Source organism: Schistocerca cancellata, chromosome 9 (assembly GCF_023864275.1).
Source record: "Schistocerca cancellata isolate TAMUIC-IGC-003103 chromosome 9, iqSchCanc2.1, whole genome shotgun sequence".
In the NCBI taxonomy this organism is placed as follows: Eukaryota; Metazoa; Arthropoda; class Insecta; order Orthoptera; family Acrididae; genus Schistocerca; species Schistocerca cancellata.
In genome coordinates, this window is record NC_064634.1 from 457,945,346 (window position 1) to 457,966,057 (window position 20,712).

Sequence of the window (20,712 nt, forward strand, 5' to 3'; positions counted from 1 at the left end):
GTATTCTACATCCAAAGAGAACTATGTTCACCAATATTTTTTCTTTGAGAATGTGTGAGTGACCGAATACATTAAGTTGAATTGTAATTTTTATTTATGTATTATAAAACTACTCTTGACATAGTGATACTGGTGTACACCCTGTGGGAGACTCTCACCTTATGGTGCTTGCAGATCATAGGTGGAATAATGAGTGGCAATAATGTCATAAACACAGCTACTGCTGACCACTGTGGGATGTTAACGGAGGTATCAGACAAGAAAACAATGTCAGAAAACAACTTTAAAGAGTTGTAACGAACAAAGCAAACAAACCTATGGAGGCAACAAAAATTAATGCAATCTAAAGACTGGAGCAACATATATCAAACGGAAAGCATAAATAAGGGACCAGAATCATTCTCCACAACATTATACCATCACATAGATCCTGCATGTCCATTGGTCGAAGGAATACAAATGTTAAGTGCAGTAAAAATTGGGTCACAGCAGATGTAAAATAGAAGAGAGAAGAGCTAGAAACTGTGTATGAACAATCTCAGATAAACCCGAGCAAATGGTAATGCCTACAGAGGCATATAAAAAAAATTGACAAAAGAAACCAAATTCAGTTATTACATAAACACAACTAAGCTCCTAATATTATCATAAAGACCATGTAGTCACACAAATGAAACATTTAACAGTGTCATATGGTCTAGAATTCCAAAAACAGTATTTGTAAGTAAAGATACATTGAATTTGAGTGTTTATGGTGCAGTTCTTTCATTTAATGATGGCAATGTGGGGAGAGTTAGGCTGCTTCAGAAGTTAGGCATACAACTTGTGGAAAATATGGTGATGGCATGTTCCAAATTGGATGCTGTCCATGTGAAGAAAGCAGATTATGAAGTGACTATTATAGCTAGGAAGGCAAGAAAGCACTCAAGGAATGCTAAGAGAGCCAGGGAGGATGAAGAAAATGAAAAAAATGCAGATGAGCCAGGATATGGTGCAGGGATGTTCTAAGGTCAGTAACGAACTATGTTCATCTTTAAAGCCGGGTTCCTGAGATTTTATTTTTTTAATGATTAGGTTCATTTTTTTGGGAACTTACCATTGTAGAAGAGAGAAACATATACAACTTACAGAAACTGAGCTGAACATCAATGATGCATTTTTAAAAGAAGTTCAGTTTAACATTGTAGAAATTATGAATTAATAAATTTAAATATGTGGAAAAAAATTTTACAACTTGCAAAAAATTCTCTAAAAAATAAATTATGCAAGTGACATATGTACAAAAGTAGATCAATGAAGAAAGACTTCCTCCACTAACCATTAAAATTTTATAACATTATCATGAACTGTTCACGAGATAAATGTACCTACAATTGACAAATTTAACATTGTAAATATATAAGGTACACTCTCCACTTAATATGTTTCCCTATGTAACTGTGCACATAGCATAAAAAACTTTTGGAAAGCATAAAGTGATTTTAACATTTAGTAATTATATATTTGTATCAGTCCACTGCTCGTGGTCTTATGGTTGCGTTTTCGCATCCTGAGCTTGGGGTCCTGGATCAGGGTTTTCACCTGTCCCGAGATGACTGGGTGTTGTGTCGTCTTCATCATCATCATCATCATCATCATCATCATCATCATCATCATCATTCATCCCCATTACAGTTGGAGGAAGGCAACGGCAAACCACCTCCATTATGACCTTGCCTAGTACGGCGGTGTGGGTTCCTGCATTGTTCCCCTACACTCTGTCAATAAGCATGGGTCTTCAGTTCCATATGTATATCAATGTTTTTTAGATGCTTGTAATTTAGAGGCTATTTTTGAAGAAATCAGCCATTTTATTCATGTATGCATGCAGTTATGTATTTTAGAATTTTTTTCAAACTTCGTATAAACTTCTCCAACACTGTTGTACAGGAAGTCCATGGACATAGATGAATAAATGTGTCAAGCCTTGAATTGTGCATGAATAACTGTACTAATTAAGGGTACAAATACAAGAAAACAGTGTCCAGGTTTGAGTCTCGGTCATATACAAATTGTCCCCTGTCACAACAAATTTTTTAAATTTCACTGATATTTCAATGGTTTTGTGAACTTTACACATATCTTTTATTTATGAGACATATTCTATACCCAAAGTGATTCACTTCAACAGAATTTTTGTTTTGAGAGTGTATGATTGATAGAAGACATTAAGTTGAATTGAAAATTTTTTTTAGGGTGTATAAGATTGGACCTCTAGTAGTGATACTGCCATACAACCCGTGGGAGAGACCACTTTATCAAGTGGCAGTTCACAGATGGGATGATGGGTGACAATGTATGTATCAGGACTTGAGTTGTGCTCAAATAACTATAATAATTAAGGCAACATATTGAAGCAACCAGTCTCCCGATATGAGTCCCAGTCTTGCATATATTACCCACTGTCACAACCTGTTCTTTAAGTTTCTCTGATATTTCTACGGTTGTGGAAATTTTATAAAAATTTTTGATTGGTGACACATAATTCATTTCCCAAGATATTCACTTTCACCGCTTATTTTACCTTGAGAATTGTGTGAGTAGCAGAAGACATTTAGTGAAATTGAAATTTCTATTTAAGGTTAATAAGACTATGTGTCTATTAGTTATACTTTATAATATCCTAAGAGAGACATTTACCTTGCAGTGCTGCAATTCGTAGCTGAAATAATGGTGATAATTTATGTGTCAGGCCTAGATAGTTTGCTCCAATAATTGTGCTAAATAAGGGTGCACTTGGAAGAAAGCAGTGCTCCAGTTTGAGTCCCAGTCTTGCACGTATTGGCTACTATCACAACATACTATTTAAATTTCTCTGATGTTTCAGTTATTATGGCAAATTTGGAATAACTTTTGAGACGTGAGATCTATTCACTTTCCTCATAAATACACATTTGACAGTTCTTTTATGTTGAGAGTATGTGTTTGACAGAAGACATTTAGATCAATTGAAATTCTTATGTAAGTTCTGTAAGAATGCTGATGTAATGGTGATATTCCATACATGTGGTGGGAGCAATTAATAGGTGAACCGTAGGCGACAACATATGCAAGGACTTGAGATGTGCTTAAATAACTGTAATAATTAAAATAATACATGTGAGAAACCAATGTTGGGGTTTGAGTCCCAGTCTTGCACATATTGTACACTGTGACATTGTGATCATTAAATTTCACTGATCTTTTTGAATAGTTGTGCGAAATTTATAACTATCTTTGATTTATGTAACATATTCTGTTTCCAATTTTTTATCTTGGGAGTGTGTGATTGACAGAAGACATTTACTTGAATTGCAATTTTTATTTAAGATTTATTACACTGTAACTCTAATGGTGATATTGCATAACACTCTATCCTTCCCTCCCCCAAGCTTGCGCTCCGTCTCTAATGACCTCGTTGTCGACGGGACGTTAAACACTAGTCTCCTCCTCCTCCTCACCTTACAGTGTTGCAACTCATAGGTGGAATAATGGTGACAGGGTATGTGTCAGGCCTTGAGTTGTCCTCAAAATAATTGTAATAAACAGGAAACAGATGCAAGAAAACAGTGTCAGATTTGAGTTCCACTCTTACAGATAATGACCATTGTGACAACATACAAGGTCTGTTCAAAAAATTCCAGAACATTCGCCCAAATGGTGTGTTGGAGCAAAATTCAGTTGGCATGCCTGCACATGCCTGTGTTTAATGTGTAACTGCTGGAAGTTTCATTGTTGTATGTCTATTAGTTATTGTTCAGTGCTGTATTGAGTAGAATGCTGTGACACACAATTTGTAAATTTCGAAATGGTAGTGTTGAGGAGCAACACATCTGTATTAAATATTGCATGAAACTCCAGAAAACCCATACAGAGACACACTAAATGATACAGGAAGCCTACAGTGATGGGTGTTTAAGCCATACTCGGTGTTATGGATGGTCACATGGTTTAAAAATGGTTGGACAGAAGTTAAAGATGACCCTTGTTCAAGACACCCTATGATGTCTGCTGATGACGTTCATGCCAGGAACGTCCATGAAAATGTGCATTCCAGTGAAAGACTGACTGCCCAAGAGATTGCAGAAGAATGTAACATTTCAACTGGATCATGTCATGAAATCCTGAAACAGCATCTTGAAATACATCATGTTGCCGCCAAGTTCATCCCATGGTTCATGAATGAAGACCAGAAAGACCTTCGCCTCAAAGTCTGTGAGGAGCTTTTGGATCGCAAAATGAGAATGAGATGTTCCGTAAGAGAATCATAACTGGTGATGAGAGGAGGTCTACGGTCATGATGTTGAGACCAATGTTCAATCTTCACAATGGGTCAGGAAAGATTCTCCAAAACAAAAAAAAAGCTCCTCAGGTCAGGTCAATTGTCAAAGGCATGCTGATAGTTTTCTTTGACTTTGAAGGATTAGTTCATCATGAAGTCGTGCCACGGGGAGAAACTGTTAATCGATAGTACTATTGGGATGTGTTGCAACACCTGTGAGAAAATGTGAGACAATTCATGGCTCTTGCAGAATGATAAAGCACCTGCACATTCAACTCTCTTGGTGTGAAATCACTGTGCTGCTTCAGCTCTCCAGACCTTGCCCCTATAGACATTTTTTTCATTTCCAAGGAAAACTATTTACAATAATTGAATTTTTTATGTAAGGTTTATAACACTGCAGCTCATACAGTGGTGTTGCATAACACCACATGGGAGAGGCCCACCTTATAGTGCTGTGATTGATAAGTGGAATAATGGTGATAAAACATATGTCAGACGTTGAGCCATGCTCAAATAACTGTAGTAATTAAGGTGAAAAATGTGATAAACCAGTGTCAGGGTTTGACTTCCTGTCTTGCACATATTGTCCACTGTCACATTCTGTGCTTTAAATATCAGTGATATTTCAGTAGTTGTGGGAAATTCATTGAATATGTGTCAGGCTTTGAGTTGCACTCAAATAACTGTAATAGTTAAGATGAGAGATGCGAAAAAACAGTGTCCGGGGTTGAGTCCCAGTCTTGCAGGTATTGTGCAGTGCAGAACTCATTACTTAAATGTACTTAATATTTCAATTGTTGTGGGAAATTTATAAATATCTTTGATATATGTGATGCAATTGGATACATAAATCTACTCACTGAGGGGCAGCAGGAAAACACACATATAAAAAGTATTACATATGCATACTCTGACCTGCCACCATATAATTACTGATACAAATTAATTATTTAAATTCAGTCTCCCTTGATTTACCGGGCATACATATACTTCGTCCTGCTTAACAGCACACTGAACAAACAGGGTGTAAAGTTCAGAAATGTTGATTGATCAAAATAATTGGCACTTAGCTGATTCTTCTTTGTTGTTTCTTGTGGTTCACATTCAGTGGACTGTCTTTTAGGATATTGACAAAATATTTGGATTTGCAGGAGTTCGCAGGTTTAATCAATTCAAATCAAAACAATCAACATGTTTCAGTTTTCACTTTGTTGATATATACTTGAAATCATTTCACAAATTTGAAATAACAGTTTTTCTGTGTGGTTCAGAATTATAAAAAAAATACATTTGGGCATTGTTATTTAGACATAATGGGCAACACTCATCCATCTTTGACCACATGTGGCCATACACAACTTCTCTCCACAAACTACTCCATAGGAACTAACTTACTTTACATATGGATAGTCCATAGATTGTTAAATACAAAGATAACAACATATTGATCAAGATTATTAAATTTCTCCATGCTCACATACCTCTCTTATGTTTACATTCATCAAAATAATGAAGACAACTTTTTTAAAGAAATATTTACAAAATGTTTGACAATTAAAAAACAGGGATCGCAATATGCGTAATGAATCATCTTGTATCATAAATTAACTTGGTACATAGAACATGATGCAGTCAGACTGGTTTCATCATACAAGGCCACCAGTCAGAATGTGAGCATTAGAATGACAACAGGCTGATGAAAACATAAAGGGAACTGGTCTGCCTACAGTTTTACACTTTATACAGAAGAGAATAGTATTTTTTATTTTTCTTCATGAAGGGCTCATTTGATCTCTTGTCCATGGCATTGCAAGTTTCTCCTGCTGCGGTTCTTTAACATGATTGGTAATAAGGCACATCCCCATACTGCACATCCCCATACCGCTTCACCATCATTGCCTGTTTCTGGAGATAGCTACAACAGTTATAACACTTTGTCATTAAATGGCAAGATGACAAGCCACAAACACAAAACGGTTTCAGGATGGGATGTCAAAATGAGACACAGTGGATTGTAAAATGTGAAGGGAGTTGTCACAGAATGAGAGATAATACAGCAATGACAATAGCATAAAAGTACACAACATAAAACACATAATAAAACAATACAACACAAATTAGTACTAAGAAAAATAAGAAACTTTATGATGCTGTGCATGTGGTTTCATTAACTGCTTGGTTAAATTTTTAGTGTAAGTATAGACATATTGCTTTGTACATTTTGGTTCATTAATCAGGAATATTAATTTCTGTCTACCTTTTAAATTCAGCCAGCATGTGGGCTAATTGTGACTATTCACCTGGAGTCTGTTATTCTGTATTTCAACTCATCATTTTTTTAAACTGCATTAACACTTGCATTTTTAAGTCTGTCCTCCTCTACTTTGCTATAACTATGTTGTAATACCATAACGTAGAAAAGATTTTTCATAATTTATTTAAGCTTCATTGTCTTCACCATAAAACTACTCCCTATTTATCAAAAATTATCTCATCTCACAAACATGTGTGCAACCAGCACCAAAACATCATCAACCTACTTAATACCTCAATACAATATTTCTTCACTGTGACAACCCAATACACCATATGATTTTCACTGTGGTTTTCCAGGGTAGTAAACATCTTACTGAGTACATCAAATGAATATGTGTCATTTGCAACAGTATTAAAGTGAAAGCATATTATCTTGGATATAAGGAGAAAAATAATGTGGTTTTCATTACTTATGAATAAAAGCAAATGTGTTTTATTGGTATATGTTTTACACTAATTAATTGTTCATTAGTTAAATAAGAGACAACATTGCAATCAGAATATTAAAACACTATAGAAACATAAATGTTAAAGAAATGGCTTTTCATTAATAGCCCACAAAAATGTACTAGTGAAAAACTTAATAACTAGTTACATGGCTCTGAGAATTTATTAGATATTCAAAATGTTCATTCATCATTATTTACCAATAAACATGAGAAAAGATATACACTACTGGCCATTAAAATTGCTACACCATGAAGATGACGTGCTACAGATGCAAAATTTAACTGATAGGAAGAAGATGCTGTGATATGCAAATGATTAGCTTTTCAAAGCATTCACACAAGGTTGGCGCCAGTGGCGACACCTACTACGTGCTGACATGAGGAAGTTTCCAACCGATTTCTCATACACAAACAGCAGTTGACCGGTGTTGCTTGGTGAAACGTTCTTGTGATGGAGGAGAAATGCGTACCATCATGTTTCCGACTTTGATAAAGGTCGGATTGTAGCCTATCGCGATTGCAGTTTATCGTACTACAACATTGCTGCTCGCGTTGGTCAAGATCCAATTACTGTTAGCAGAATATGGAATTGGTGGGTTCAGAAGGATAATACGGAATGCTGTGCTGGATCCCAATGGCCTCGTATCACTGGCAGTCGAGATGACAGGCATCTTATTTGCATGGCCGTAACGAATCGTGCAGCCACGTCTCGATCCCTGAGTCAACAGATGGGGACGTTTGAAAGACAACAGCCATCTGCACGAACAATTCAACAACGTTTGCAGCAGCATGGACTATCAGCTCGGAGACTATGGCTGCGGTTACCCTTGACGCTGCATCACAGACAGGAGCACCTACGATGGTGTACTCAACGATGAACCTGGGTGCACGAACGGCAAAACTTGATTTTTTCGGATGAATCCAGGTTCTGTTTACAGCATCATGATGGTCACATGCATGTTTCGTGATATCGCAGTAAATGCACATTGGAAGCGTGTATTCGTCATCGCCATACTGGCGTATCACCTGGCGTGATGGTATGGGGTGCCATTGCTTACATGTCTCGGTCACCTCTTGTTCACATTGACGACACTTTGAACCGTGGACGTTACGTTTCATATGTGTTATGATCCGTGGCCCTACCCTTCATTCGATCCCTGCAAAACCCTACATTTCAGCAGCATATTGCACGACCGCAAGTTGCAGGTCCTGTACGGGCCTTTCTGGATACAGGAAATGTTCGACTGCCGCCCTGGCCAGCACATTCTCGAGATCTCTCACCAATTGAAAATGTCTGGTCAATGGTGGCCAAGCAACTGGCTTGTCACAATACGCCAGATACTACTCTTGATGAACTGTGGTATCGTGTTGAAGCTGCATGGGCAGCTGTACCTGTACAAGCCATCCAAGCTCTGTTTGACTCAATGCCCAGGCGTATCAAGGCCATTATTGTGGCCAGAGGTGGTTGTTCTGGGTACTGATTTCTCAGGATCTATGCACCCAAATTGCGTGAAAATGTAATCACATGTCAGTTCTAGTATAACATATTTGTCCACTGAATACGCGTTTATCATCTGCATTTCTTCTTGGTGTAGCAATTTTAATGGCCAGTAGCGTATATATAGCTAAAGATAAATGTTTTCAAAAATGAGATAGGAATTGTTATATTAAATAGTGAAAATCCCTTGAAATGGGTAAATGTATATACAAGTACACAGTTTATGATGTATAGTAGTAGTAGTAGTAGTAGTAGTAATAGTAGTAGTGTCCAGTGACCTGTTTTGAGATCAGGTGCATAAGTGATGGACTTACCAGAGCTCAGCCCTGAGACATCTTAAGATGTCCAGGTAAATATGTAAGTGTTACTTCATGATTGGTGTTTTCATAGTATTGACAATAGAAGAATACATTGATAGGTTCAGCAGAAGAAGCTGTAATGCAGAAAACTAGCAGGAAACAATACTACAACTGTGCTCACCGAGCATGTAATGTACAATGTGTACATTCCTCTTAGGGTTACAATCATGATATCAAGACAACATATTTGCAGATACTTTAGCAAAAATAGAGTTAAAAACAAGTAACTGAATCAAACTTCATTTAAATTCATACTAAGTTACTTGTTTAGCATTTAATTTTCTATTTAGCAGTGAAAAAGTTAGTTTTTAATCAATGATTTCATTATGAAGCACAAGACTTCAAATAATCTACTTCTTTGTTTGTACAGTTTTAATGAGGTGATATTCATCAACCCAAACAGTTTTCTAGATTTCAGGTAAATCAGACGGTATGTATTAGGATGATGATTTTCAATGATTTTGAATGGACCAATGTCAAAGAATTTCTTTAGTTCTTCTTTTAACATTTTAGATCTTACTTGTGATTTCACAAGTACATAATCCCCAGCCTTAAACTATGATACTTTTACTTTCTGTCATGTCTCCTTTTTTGTGCCTCTTCCTGTTTCTTCATAGGTTCTCTAACAATCTCCTCTCTTTCTTGTGTAGACAAAATTGTACATCATGGGTATTCAGGCAACTCTCATAGAATATTTGCAGGTTCCTTATGAAATATAATCTCAAAAGGTGTAAATCTAACAGAACTGTAATTTTTGAGAACATTTCTCTTGGAGAACAGCAGTTTATTTTAATTAAAAATGAACATGAACAGTCACAACTGCAAGAAACTTCTTTTATTATGAGATTACAGATTTCGGTCTGTTTTAGACCATCTTCAGACCTACCACCGTAATGGTGGTGGTGAATGGAGCAGGCGCTATGACTCCAGTTAGCATTTGTGAAGTTGTAGCATGTGCTCCGTTCACCACCACCATCTACCATCATGGTGGTAGGTCTGAAGATGGTTTAAAACAGACCAAAACTGGCAACGTCATACAAAAAGAAGTTTCTTCCAGTTGTGACTGTTCATGTATGTTTTTAGTAGAACTATTTTTATGTATGTTGACTGAAGCAGGCTGCTTCAGTCTGTACACATAAAATTATATGTGTGTGAGACCAGTAAAGTCTCTGAAATTGTGTCATTTCTTTGTATCAGTAGAACTGTATTGTAACCTATTTATGATGTGTTCAAACCAAGTAGGATCCTTATGACTGCAATATGTATGACATAGGTGACCAATCTCTCTCATGTATCTTTTTGCAGGGTTTGACAATGTGTTATACACTGAAATCAAAATTTGTTTCATTACTGATCTTTCAACAAATGCTTTCTAGTTTTTAGATATGAACTGTGGTTCATTATCTGCCAGAATGACTTTTGGTTTTTCTACATTTTTAAGTAATCGTTCTCAATCTTAGAAATAATCTCTTCACTTGGCAGTTCTTTGAATTTGGAAAAAAATGTCAACCATAGTAAAAATGTAACTGTGACCATCTCTACTCTTTGATAAAGATCCATGGAAGTCAATATATACCAGGTTCATAGGTTTTCTCAGGAATGATGTTCTGCATTTCATCCTGACATCCCCTACTACTTATCTTTACTATTTGAGATCTATCACAGGATCACAATTCTTTACTTGATTTCTCCTGATTCTGTTACACACAGCTGTAATGCCTTTCTCATCGTGAACACCCTTCATATATCTCATCTTAAACTCCTTTTCCTTCTTCTGATAATGTAATTCAGTAATTCAATCTAAGGGTAAGCTAGATAAAGCATCTGCAACAACATTGTCAGTACCTTTAATGTAGACTACTTCATAGTCAAAATCCTGTAAAAACATACCGCATCTTGTGGGTCTTTCATTGTGTAATCTGCACTCTTGAAGGTAACTTAATGCTTTATGATCTGAGTTATTTTTTGATTTTATGATCTAACAGATAATTTTGAAACCTGTCAAATGCCCAGTGAATAGCCAATAACTCTTTTTAAGTAATGATGTAAGAATTTTCTTGTTTTATAACACTCTACTTCCAAAAGCAATTGGAGAATGGCTCTGGCTACATAGCCAGACTGGGTCTGACCAGAAACTGTGATCATGTGTGTGTGGGTTGCATTTGCGTGAGTGTGTGTTTATGTTGTCTGTTTCTGATGAAGGTCTAGTTGGCCAAAAGACTGTAACTGAACAGTGCTTGACTTCATAGGTGGATGAATGATTGACAATGTACTTGTCAAGCCTCAAGTTGCACTGAAATAAGTAAGGGTGCAGTTGGAAGAAAGCAGTATCCGGGTTTGACTCACAGTCTTGCACATATTGTTGCAACACATTCTTTTTGTATATCTCTGATTTTCTCAATCATTGTGGGATATTTACAAAAAATGTGTAACAGATGAGTCATAAGCCATTTCAAAAGAGATTCATTTTCACTAATTGTTTAATCTCGGGAGTCCACCATTGGCAGGAGGCATGAAGTTAAATTAAAATTTTCATTTAATATTTATATGAATGCTCCTTAAAGGAGATATTTCCAAATAGACTGTGGGAGACTCTCACCTTACAGTGCTGTAATTCATAGGTGGAAAAATGGTTGATAATGGATGTGTGCTCAGGTAACTGTAATAATATAATTAAGGTGACAGATGAGACACACCCAGTGTGCAGGTTTGAGTCCCAGTCTTGCACATACTGTCCACTGTCACAAACTGTACTTTAAATGTCTCTGATATTTCAATGGTTTTGTGAAATTTATTAATATGTTTGATTTATGAGACAATATCCGCAACCAGAGAGATTAACTTTCACCAATATTTTTATCCTGTGAGTGTATGACTGACACCATTTTGATCATGCAGCCATTATGAACCAAGAGAAACAGGAATTAATGATATTTTGCTGCTAGTGGGAATTGATTTACATCAATGGGGAGTGTTGAATATTTGTGCCAGACTGGGATTTGAACGTGTGTCTCCTGCTTACTAGGCAGATGCTGTGACCACTAAGCCATTCAGACTCAGTGGTCACAGCAACTGCTAGGACTACGTTAGCCTCTCATCAGACTCAAATTCTCAACTATCCACACTCTATAGCCCCTACCCATTATCTTCATTACTTGCAGCATTTCACCTATTCCTGTAAGAGTTGGAGTGTGGTGTGTGTTGTGACAGTGCCACGACATTTAACAGTGCTGCCACGACAGTACGCGCAAACAGCGATAGAGGCGCTCCGCAACTCGGCTGAGCGTGGGAGCGCCACCTAGCTACGAACGGTGCCGGCCGCGTGTCACGGCATGGCAGTCGAATGAGAGATACTGAGTTCTTATCGTGTAAACAGCTATTGTTTCTAAGTGGGTGTGTTTGAATATCCACGCAATTATTGGTGATTAAAGGTTATAACACTTTTTGGTGACGAGGTCGGATATTTTCACTGCGTTGTGGATTTGTGTGTTCGTGACGGGGCAGACATGGAACAGCTTATGCAAGCGCTCATTGAACAACAAACACAGTTGACGGCTGCTATTCAGGCGTTGTCGACGTCGCTTACTCATCATCTGTCTTCCTCTTCTCTGCCTCCATTCCCTCCTCACGACGAGGCCGCTGAAGATTGGGAGGATTATGAGAAGCGTTTGTGGCAACACTCCTTGGATTTCGGTGTTGTCGACGCTCCTATATGTAAGTCGTTATTTCTATCTCGGATTTCCCCACGGATCTATCAGCTGCTATCTCAGTTAGCCCCTCTGCGGGAACCTGCCTCTCTGTCCTTCCAAGAAATGTGTGACTTATTGTCTAACTATTACCGAAAAAACACCCACGTCGTTGCCCCCCGTGTGGCGTTCTTCCGGTGTCGTAAACAGCCCCATCAATCTTACCGACCTTGGGCGGTGGAACTACATGGTCTGAGTAGGAAATGTCAGTTTGTCATGGACACTCATCATGAGTCTTATGCTGATTCAATGGTTAGGGATGCTATTCTACGGCTTGCTCCTGATAAAGAAGTTTGGCAACGTGCCCTACAACTGCCAAACCCGTCGTCGGAAGTTCCAAGCATCGCTCAATCCTTTGAAGTGTCTCACGCTGCTGGCACACAAATAGACGTGTGGTGTGATGTAGGCACTATACAGTCAACTTTCGACATGGACAATTTTCCTGTTTCACAGGAGAATGAAGATGTGGCGGCGGTTCACTCGCGTGAACAACGTCGCGGTGGGCCGCAACGCTCGCAGTGACGACAGCAACCACAGAAGCAGGTTCGTTCCGCACTTCCTTCTTGTCCACGTTGTTTTGTACAGCATGACAGGGCCACGTGTCCAAAAGGTTGGGCCACGTACAATTCATGTAGGAAAAAAGGCCACATTGCTTCTGTGTGTCAGTCCCCTAAAGTTCCTGTCGACAAGGACGAGGCATCGGACATGGATGTTAACTGTGTGCTTTCTCAAACAAATAAGTTGTTTGTTACTGTTCGTGTTCTGGATAAAGACATTCGCATGTGAGTGGACACTGGCTCTGCAGTAACTCTCATTAATTCTCGCACGTATTTGGAGTTGGGCTCCCCTCCCTTGTCTCCAGTGACGCAAAATCTGAGAACTTATAATAAACAGAAAATTCCTATCATTGGCCAGTTTGATGCTTCCACTGCCTACAAGTCTGTTGTTAGGCCCCTCACGTTTTATGTGGTGGATCATGCGGGCACTGAAAACCTGTTCGGTTATGATGCTTTCCAGTTGTTCGGGTTCTCTGTTGATGATGATGTGCACCTCATATCTGAGCATATTCCGTATCAACAGCTGGATGGATTGTGTTCTGAATTTTCGTCCATGTTCTCTGCTGGTCTGGGTCGTGCCAAGGATTTTGAAGCCCACATTACTCTTAAACCTACAGCTCGCCCTAAGTTTATCCGGGCACACCCTATTCTGGTAGCGTTGCGTGCACCTGTCGAGGCTGAGATAGACAGGTTAACAGCTTCAGGGATTCTCCTTCCTGTTACCTCCAGCGAATGGGCATCGCCAATCGTGGTGGTTTCTAAACCAAACGGGAGTCTGCAATTGTGTGGTGATTTTAAAGCCACTGTCAATGCTCAGAGCCTCATTGACACTTATCCTCTTCCCCGTCCTGAGGAGTTATTTACCAAGCTCACTGGGGGCCAGTTCTTTTCCAAACTTGACTTATCAGAGGCGTACCATCAGTTGCCGTTGGATGCTTCTTCCAAGGAATTTCTCATCATCAACACTCCTTGTGGGTTGTATCAGTACCAGCAGTTACCAGTTGGCGTCGCTAGCACGCTGGCCATTTTTCAGCGGTTTTTGGAACAGCTCACGGCTTCCGTTCCCGGCTGCATAAACTATCTGGATGACATTGTCGTCATGGGGGCCTCCACTGAGGAGCACCTTCACAATTTGTGTTCACTGTTTGGGTTTTGCATTCGGCTGGGTTGAGGTGCAATCTGGACAAGTCACAGTTCTTCCAACCCTCCATTGTGTATCTTGGTTTCCACTTGTCCCGTGAGGGTATACGCCCTCTACGTCAGCACGTTGCGGCCATTAACGCTCTACCCGGCCGTCTACGGTCAAAGAACTTCAGGCGTTTCTAGGCAAGATTGCTTATTATCACAAATTCATTCCATCTGCGGCGGCGGTAGCTCATCCTCTGCATCAGCTGTTACGAAAAAACGTCCCTTTCTGTTGGTCCGACGAGTGTGAGCAGGCTTTTGTCCTCCTGAAGGCTCATTTGCAGGCGGCGCCTTGTCTTGCCACATTCCGTCCGGGTCAGCACTTGGTTCTGGCGACTGACACGTCACAGTATGGCCTAGGGGCTGTTCTTGCCCATCGGTATGAGGATGGGTCGGAACAACCCATCGCCTATGCTTCCAAGACCCTCAACAATGTGCAACGGCGTTACTCTCAAATTGAAAAGGAGGCGCTCGCCATCATTTATGCTCTAAAAAAGTTCAGCGTATTTTTATATGGTTCTAAGTTTCACCTCATCACCGACCACAAGCCACTGTTCTCTCTGTTAAGCCCATCGGCGTTGCTTCCGTATAAGGCAGCTAACTGCCTGCAACGTTGGGCCTTATACTTGACTCATTTTCACTATGAGATTCACTATCACCCCACGGCCCAGCACGCCAACGCTGACGCATTGTCGCGATTGCCGATGGGCCCCGACCCGGTTTTCGATCGTGATGAACTACTCTGTTTCCACATTGATGAGGAAGAACGTTGTGCGGTCAAGGGTTTTCCACTTACAGGTTCGCAGGTCGCGTCGGCTACTGTGCGGGACCTGGTACTGCGTCAGGTGATCGGTTTTGTTCAACGGGGTTGGCCGGACAGGACCCAGGGCCGGGCATCAGATCCCCTTCGCAACTACCATGCCTTGCGCCTTCGTCTGTCTCTTCGTGATGGTGTTGTTCTTCTGGCCACGGATGGCGCATCTCCACGGGTCGTGGTGCCAGCCTCTCTTCGCAAAGATGTTCTCAAACTGTTGCATGAAGGCCATTGGGGTATTTCTCGGACTAAGTCCCTGGCCCACAGGCACGTTTATTGGCCCGGTATTGATTCGGACATCGCTCACATGGTTGCTGCGTGTGGTCAGTGTGCTCAACAACTGGCTGCTCCTCGTACAATGCCCTCTCCGTGACCTGATCCAGCACAGCCATGGGAACGGGTGCACGCTGACTTTGCCGACCCCTTCCTCAGTACTTATTGGCTACTGTTGATTGACACCTTCTCAAAGTTTCCGTTTGTTGTTTGATGTCCGTCGCCCACCACTGCGGTGACGATGCTGGCTTTGTCCAAAATCTTTGCGCTAGAAGGTCTTCCATCCACGATTGTCACGGGCAATGGCCCTCAGTTCTCTTCACAGGCCTTCCGTGATTTTTGTACTGGACAAGGGATTCATCATGTTACAGCACCGCCTTTCCATCCACAATTGAATGGGGAGGTCGAGCGCCTTGTCCGCACTTTCAAAAGCCAGATGAAAAAATTCCTTAGTGATTTTTCCACAGATGACGCTCTGCTGCATTTTCTGAGTTCTTATCGCTTCACGCCTCTGAGTGATCGCAGCCCTGCTGAACTCTTGCATGGCCACCAACCGCGCACTCTACTGCACCTGCTTCACCCTGTCAGGCCTTGTGCTGTGTCCCCTAGTGCGGGAAAATACTCGGTGGGCGCCGACGTGTGGGCACGAGGGTATGGATCTCGCCCTAAATGGATTCCGGGGGTGGTCAAGGCTCTTCGCGGCCGTGAAATACGTACGGACGACAGCATGGTTGTTCGCCATTACAACCAGATGCGCCCACGAGTGGTGGCCACGCCAGTGCCACCGCCCCTTCCTTTGCCTCCACCAGCCCGGGAAGCCAGTCCTGTCGCTGCTGCTGATCTACCGTACGTGTTGATGCAGCCGCCGTCGCTACCGTTTCCGAGTATGTCGGAACCGGCCCCAGTCGCGACGCTGCCTGCTCCGGGACCCATCTCGCTGGAGCACACCCCCAGGTCCATGACACCTATGGATGCTGCTCCGGAGTTTTCACCCTTCATCTCGTCCAGGAGGCACGTTCCACGCACGAGCTTCCGTCCTGGACATTTTCGACCATACTCTCATGTCACTCCGCGGGATCTTCTCGGGGCCTCCCAAGAGGCCATGGATATCTCCACACTGTCCATGTCTCCAAGGAAGTGAGTGTTTTTTTCTTCAAGGGGGGAAAAGTGTTGTGACAGTGCTACGACATTTAACAGTGCCGCCATGATAGTACGCGCAAACGGCAATAGAGCTGCCACATAGCTACGAACTGCGCCAGCCGCATGTCATGGCACGGCAGTTGAATAAGAGATACTGAGTTGTTATCATGTTACCAGCTATTGTTTCTAAGTGAGTGTGTTTGAATATCCATGCAATTATTGGTGATTACAGGTTATAACAGTGTGTATCCACACTGAAGGGATCATTGGCCAGCCTCGTCTTAATGGTGTGTGTAGTGTCTGTTATTTCAGCATGTCTGATAATTGGCAGGGGCATTACATCACTAGTGTGTGGATAAGTTGAGGATTTGGGTCAGATGGTAAATATGCTACTGTCCTTGACATTGTGATGACCACTGTGTTTGGATGACTTAGTGGTCAGACCATCTGCCTGGTGAACAGGAGACCCATGTTCGGCTCTTGGTCTGGCAAAAATTTTCAACTTTCTCATTGATGTAAATCAGTGGTCAGTACCAGCTAACTGTCATTAATTGGTTTGTGACTAAAAGTATTTATGTTAAACTGAAATTTTCATTTCAGTTTTATCAGATTGTGTTTCTAATAGTAATATTGCCACACATCCTATGGGGCACTCACATTACAATGATTTTAATTCATAGGTGAAATAATGGGTGACAATGGATTTGTCAGGCTCTGAGCTGTGTTTGTATAACTGTGATAATTAAGGAGGAAAATCCTTGATTTATGAGACATATTCCATATCGCAAGAGATTCACTTTCACTAATCTTTTTATCTTGAGAATTTGTGACTGAGAGCAGACATTAAGTTAAATTGAAATTTTTATTTGAGGTTTATAAAAATGCTCCAGTAATGGAAATAGTGCCATACACCCCGTGGGAGACACTCACAATACAGGTCTTGATATTCATAGTTGGAATAACGAGTGACAAGGTACGTGTGAGGCCTTGAGTTGTGCTCAAGTAACTGTGTTAATTAAGGAGACAGGTATAAGAAACAAGTGTTGGAGTTTGGGTGCCAGTCTTGCACATATTGTCCAATGTCACAATACGGTCTTTGCATTTCTCTGATTTTTTAGTGGTTGTCGGCAGTGTTCTCTGTACTACATAAACGTAGATCTCTGATCTCAGAGTCTGGAAGTTTGATGTCACTGCAGATTTTTGTCACCTGCATGGTCCACCATGTTTTAACTAGGCAAAAAAAATTCCAATGGTCTGTACATGATAAAGAATTCTTTGGCTCTGAACTTTATACTTCGATTTCTGAAAAGCATTTGACTCAGTACCGCACCTATGGTTATTTTTAAAAGTACGATCATATAGGGTACCAAGTTAAATTTGTGACTGGATTGAGGACTTTTGGTAGGGAGGCACAGAATGTTGTTTTGGATAGGGAGTCATCGTCAGATGTAGAATAACTTTGGGTGTGCCCCAGGGAGGTGTATTGGTACCCTTGCTGTTCATGTTGTATATTAATGACCTTGCAGACAATATTAATAGTAAAATCAGGCTTTTTGCCTCTGATACAGTTATATAATGAAGTACTATCTGAGAGAAGCTGCATAAATAATCATTCACAACCTGATAGGAGTTCAACATGGTGCAGAAATTGAAAACTTGCTCTAAATGTTCAGAAATGTAAAATTTTTCACTTCAAAAAACGAAAAAATATAGTATCAAATGACTATAATATTAGTAAGTCACTGTTGGAATCGGCTAACTCATACAAGTACCTGGGTGTAAGATTTTGTAGGGATATAAAATGGAATGATTACATAGACCCAGTCATGGGTAAAGCAGGTGGTAGACTTCAGTTTACTGGTAGAATACTGGGAAAGTGCAGTCAGTGTACAAAAGAGATTGCTTACAAGTCACTTGTATGACCCATCCTACAATATTGCTCAAGGGTGTGTGGGACCCATATCAGATAGGACTAAGAGGGAATATTGAATGTATACAGAGAAGGGCAGCACGAGTGGTCATAGATTTGTTTAACCCATGGCAGAGTGTCACAGAGGTACTGAAGGAACTGAAATGGCAGACTCTTGAAGATGGACATAAACTATCCCGAGAAAGTCTATTAACAAAGTTTCAAGCACTGGCTTTAAATGATTACTCTACGGTTATACTACAACTCTCCATGTATTACTCACACAGGAATCATTAAGATAAGATTAGAATAATTACTGCATGCACAGAGGCATTCAAACAATCATTCTTCCCATGCTCCATATGTGAATGGAACAGCAAGAAGCCCTGATAATGGGTGTAGTGGAACATACCTTCTGCCATGCACCTCATGGTGGTTTGCAGAGTATAGATGTAGATGTAGATAAATCAATATGCCATGAATAAAGATGCTGTGGGAGCAGAATTTCCATTTTGCATTCCTGTGATATTTCATGGCAGCCTTGTTGTAATTAGGCAGAAAAGGAAATATGAGCGTCTTTGGCTGGCACACTCAGCTAACTGGAGATTGATATCCAGTTAGTATAAACATCACTGTTGTGGAAAAAATTATTAATATCTCTGATTTATGAGACAAATTCCATATTCAAAGAGATGTAATTTCACTGATGTTTTTATCCTGGAAATGTGTAATTGACAGAAAACATTAAGATGAACTGAAATTTCTATCTATATTTCATAACGCAGCTCCTGTAATGATGATGTTGCCATTCATCCTATCTGAGACTCTCAGCTTACAGTACTTGCAATTCAGAGGTGAAATAATGGGTGACAACAAATGAAGGGCTTATTTCAATAGTGGTACAAGTCCATTACCTCCATGTTTCTGCCTATAATGCTTCTGAAATTAATTATCCAAACATACAGAAAGAAAGGTTCATCTCTAGCAAGAAGCCATATGCTTGAATATTTCTGGTATCTCAACTGCAGATTTTTCAGCACTCATTTAACTTTAGGACTCTGTATCTGAAAATGAACAAAAATGGACTTGTACCACTATTTAAATAAGCCCTTCATATGCCACGCCTTGAGTTGTGCTCAAATAACTGTAATAATGAAGCCAAGAGATGTGGGAAACCAGTATCTGAGTTAGTGTCCCAGTCTTGCACTTCATGTTCACTGTCACAATGGCTGTGGAAAATTTATCTTCAAACAATGGAAACATCAGGCTGAAATACCAACAATATTAGGAAAAGGATAGATTTATATTCACCATGAAATGACCCACTGACCTGCAGACAGATACAATGAAAAGACTGTTTCACAGTACTACCTTATTCAGTAAAGAAAACATGCACACATTCAATTCACATAAGAAAGCATACCTCACTCACATATACTACTAGCACTGGCAGATCTGCCTGGAATGTGATAGTCACTTCGACATGAATCTAGTGTGGGACAGGGAAGTGGGAGGTGTAGCATGTAGCAGCTTATTAACTTATGCATGATGTTTTAGTAGTAATCTCTTTCTTGCATATTACCATGTCTTCCACCTTCAAGCTTTCAGGTTTTCAAATCTCATCCAATGCAGTCCCCAACAATCAGTCTTTTCTTCTCATCCTGGTTGGTAAGTCTCTCCTGACCTGTGGTTCTGGGTGACTTTCCCAAAATTTACCCCTTTTCCTATACCTCTCCAGTCCTTTACTTTCACCCTTCTTCCTTCTCCTTCAACCTTTCTACCTGAAAAAGGAGCCACCGGTTCCAAAAGCACAGTCTTTTATGTGTGTGTTCAGCCACCACTTGATGAGTAGATTTGTCATCTATCCAATTAAATGATTTTACCAATAATTGATTGTTTCAGTATGCTGAAGGTCTCACAAAGGCCTTCACAGACAGGCACTATCCCCCCATTTTAATGTACAAACAAGTTCCCCTGTCATTTCTCCACACACCCCAAATCCTCCCACCACCCCTTCATCAACCAATACCACCCCTGGTAGGCTCTAGTCCCTACACACACCACTAGATAGTGTGTTTCTCTCACCCCACCCATGTCCTGATATCCCTCCCCCATCCCCACCCAACTGCAGATTGCTATTCATGTGACAGTCACATTCCAATC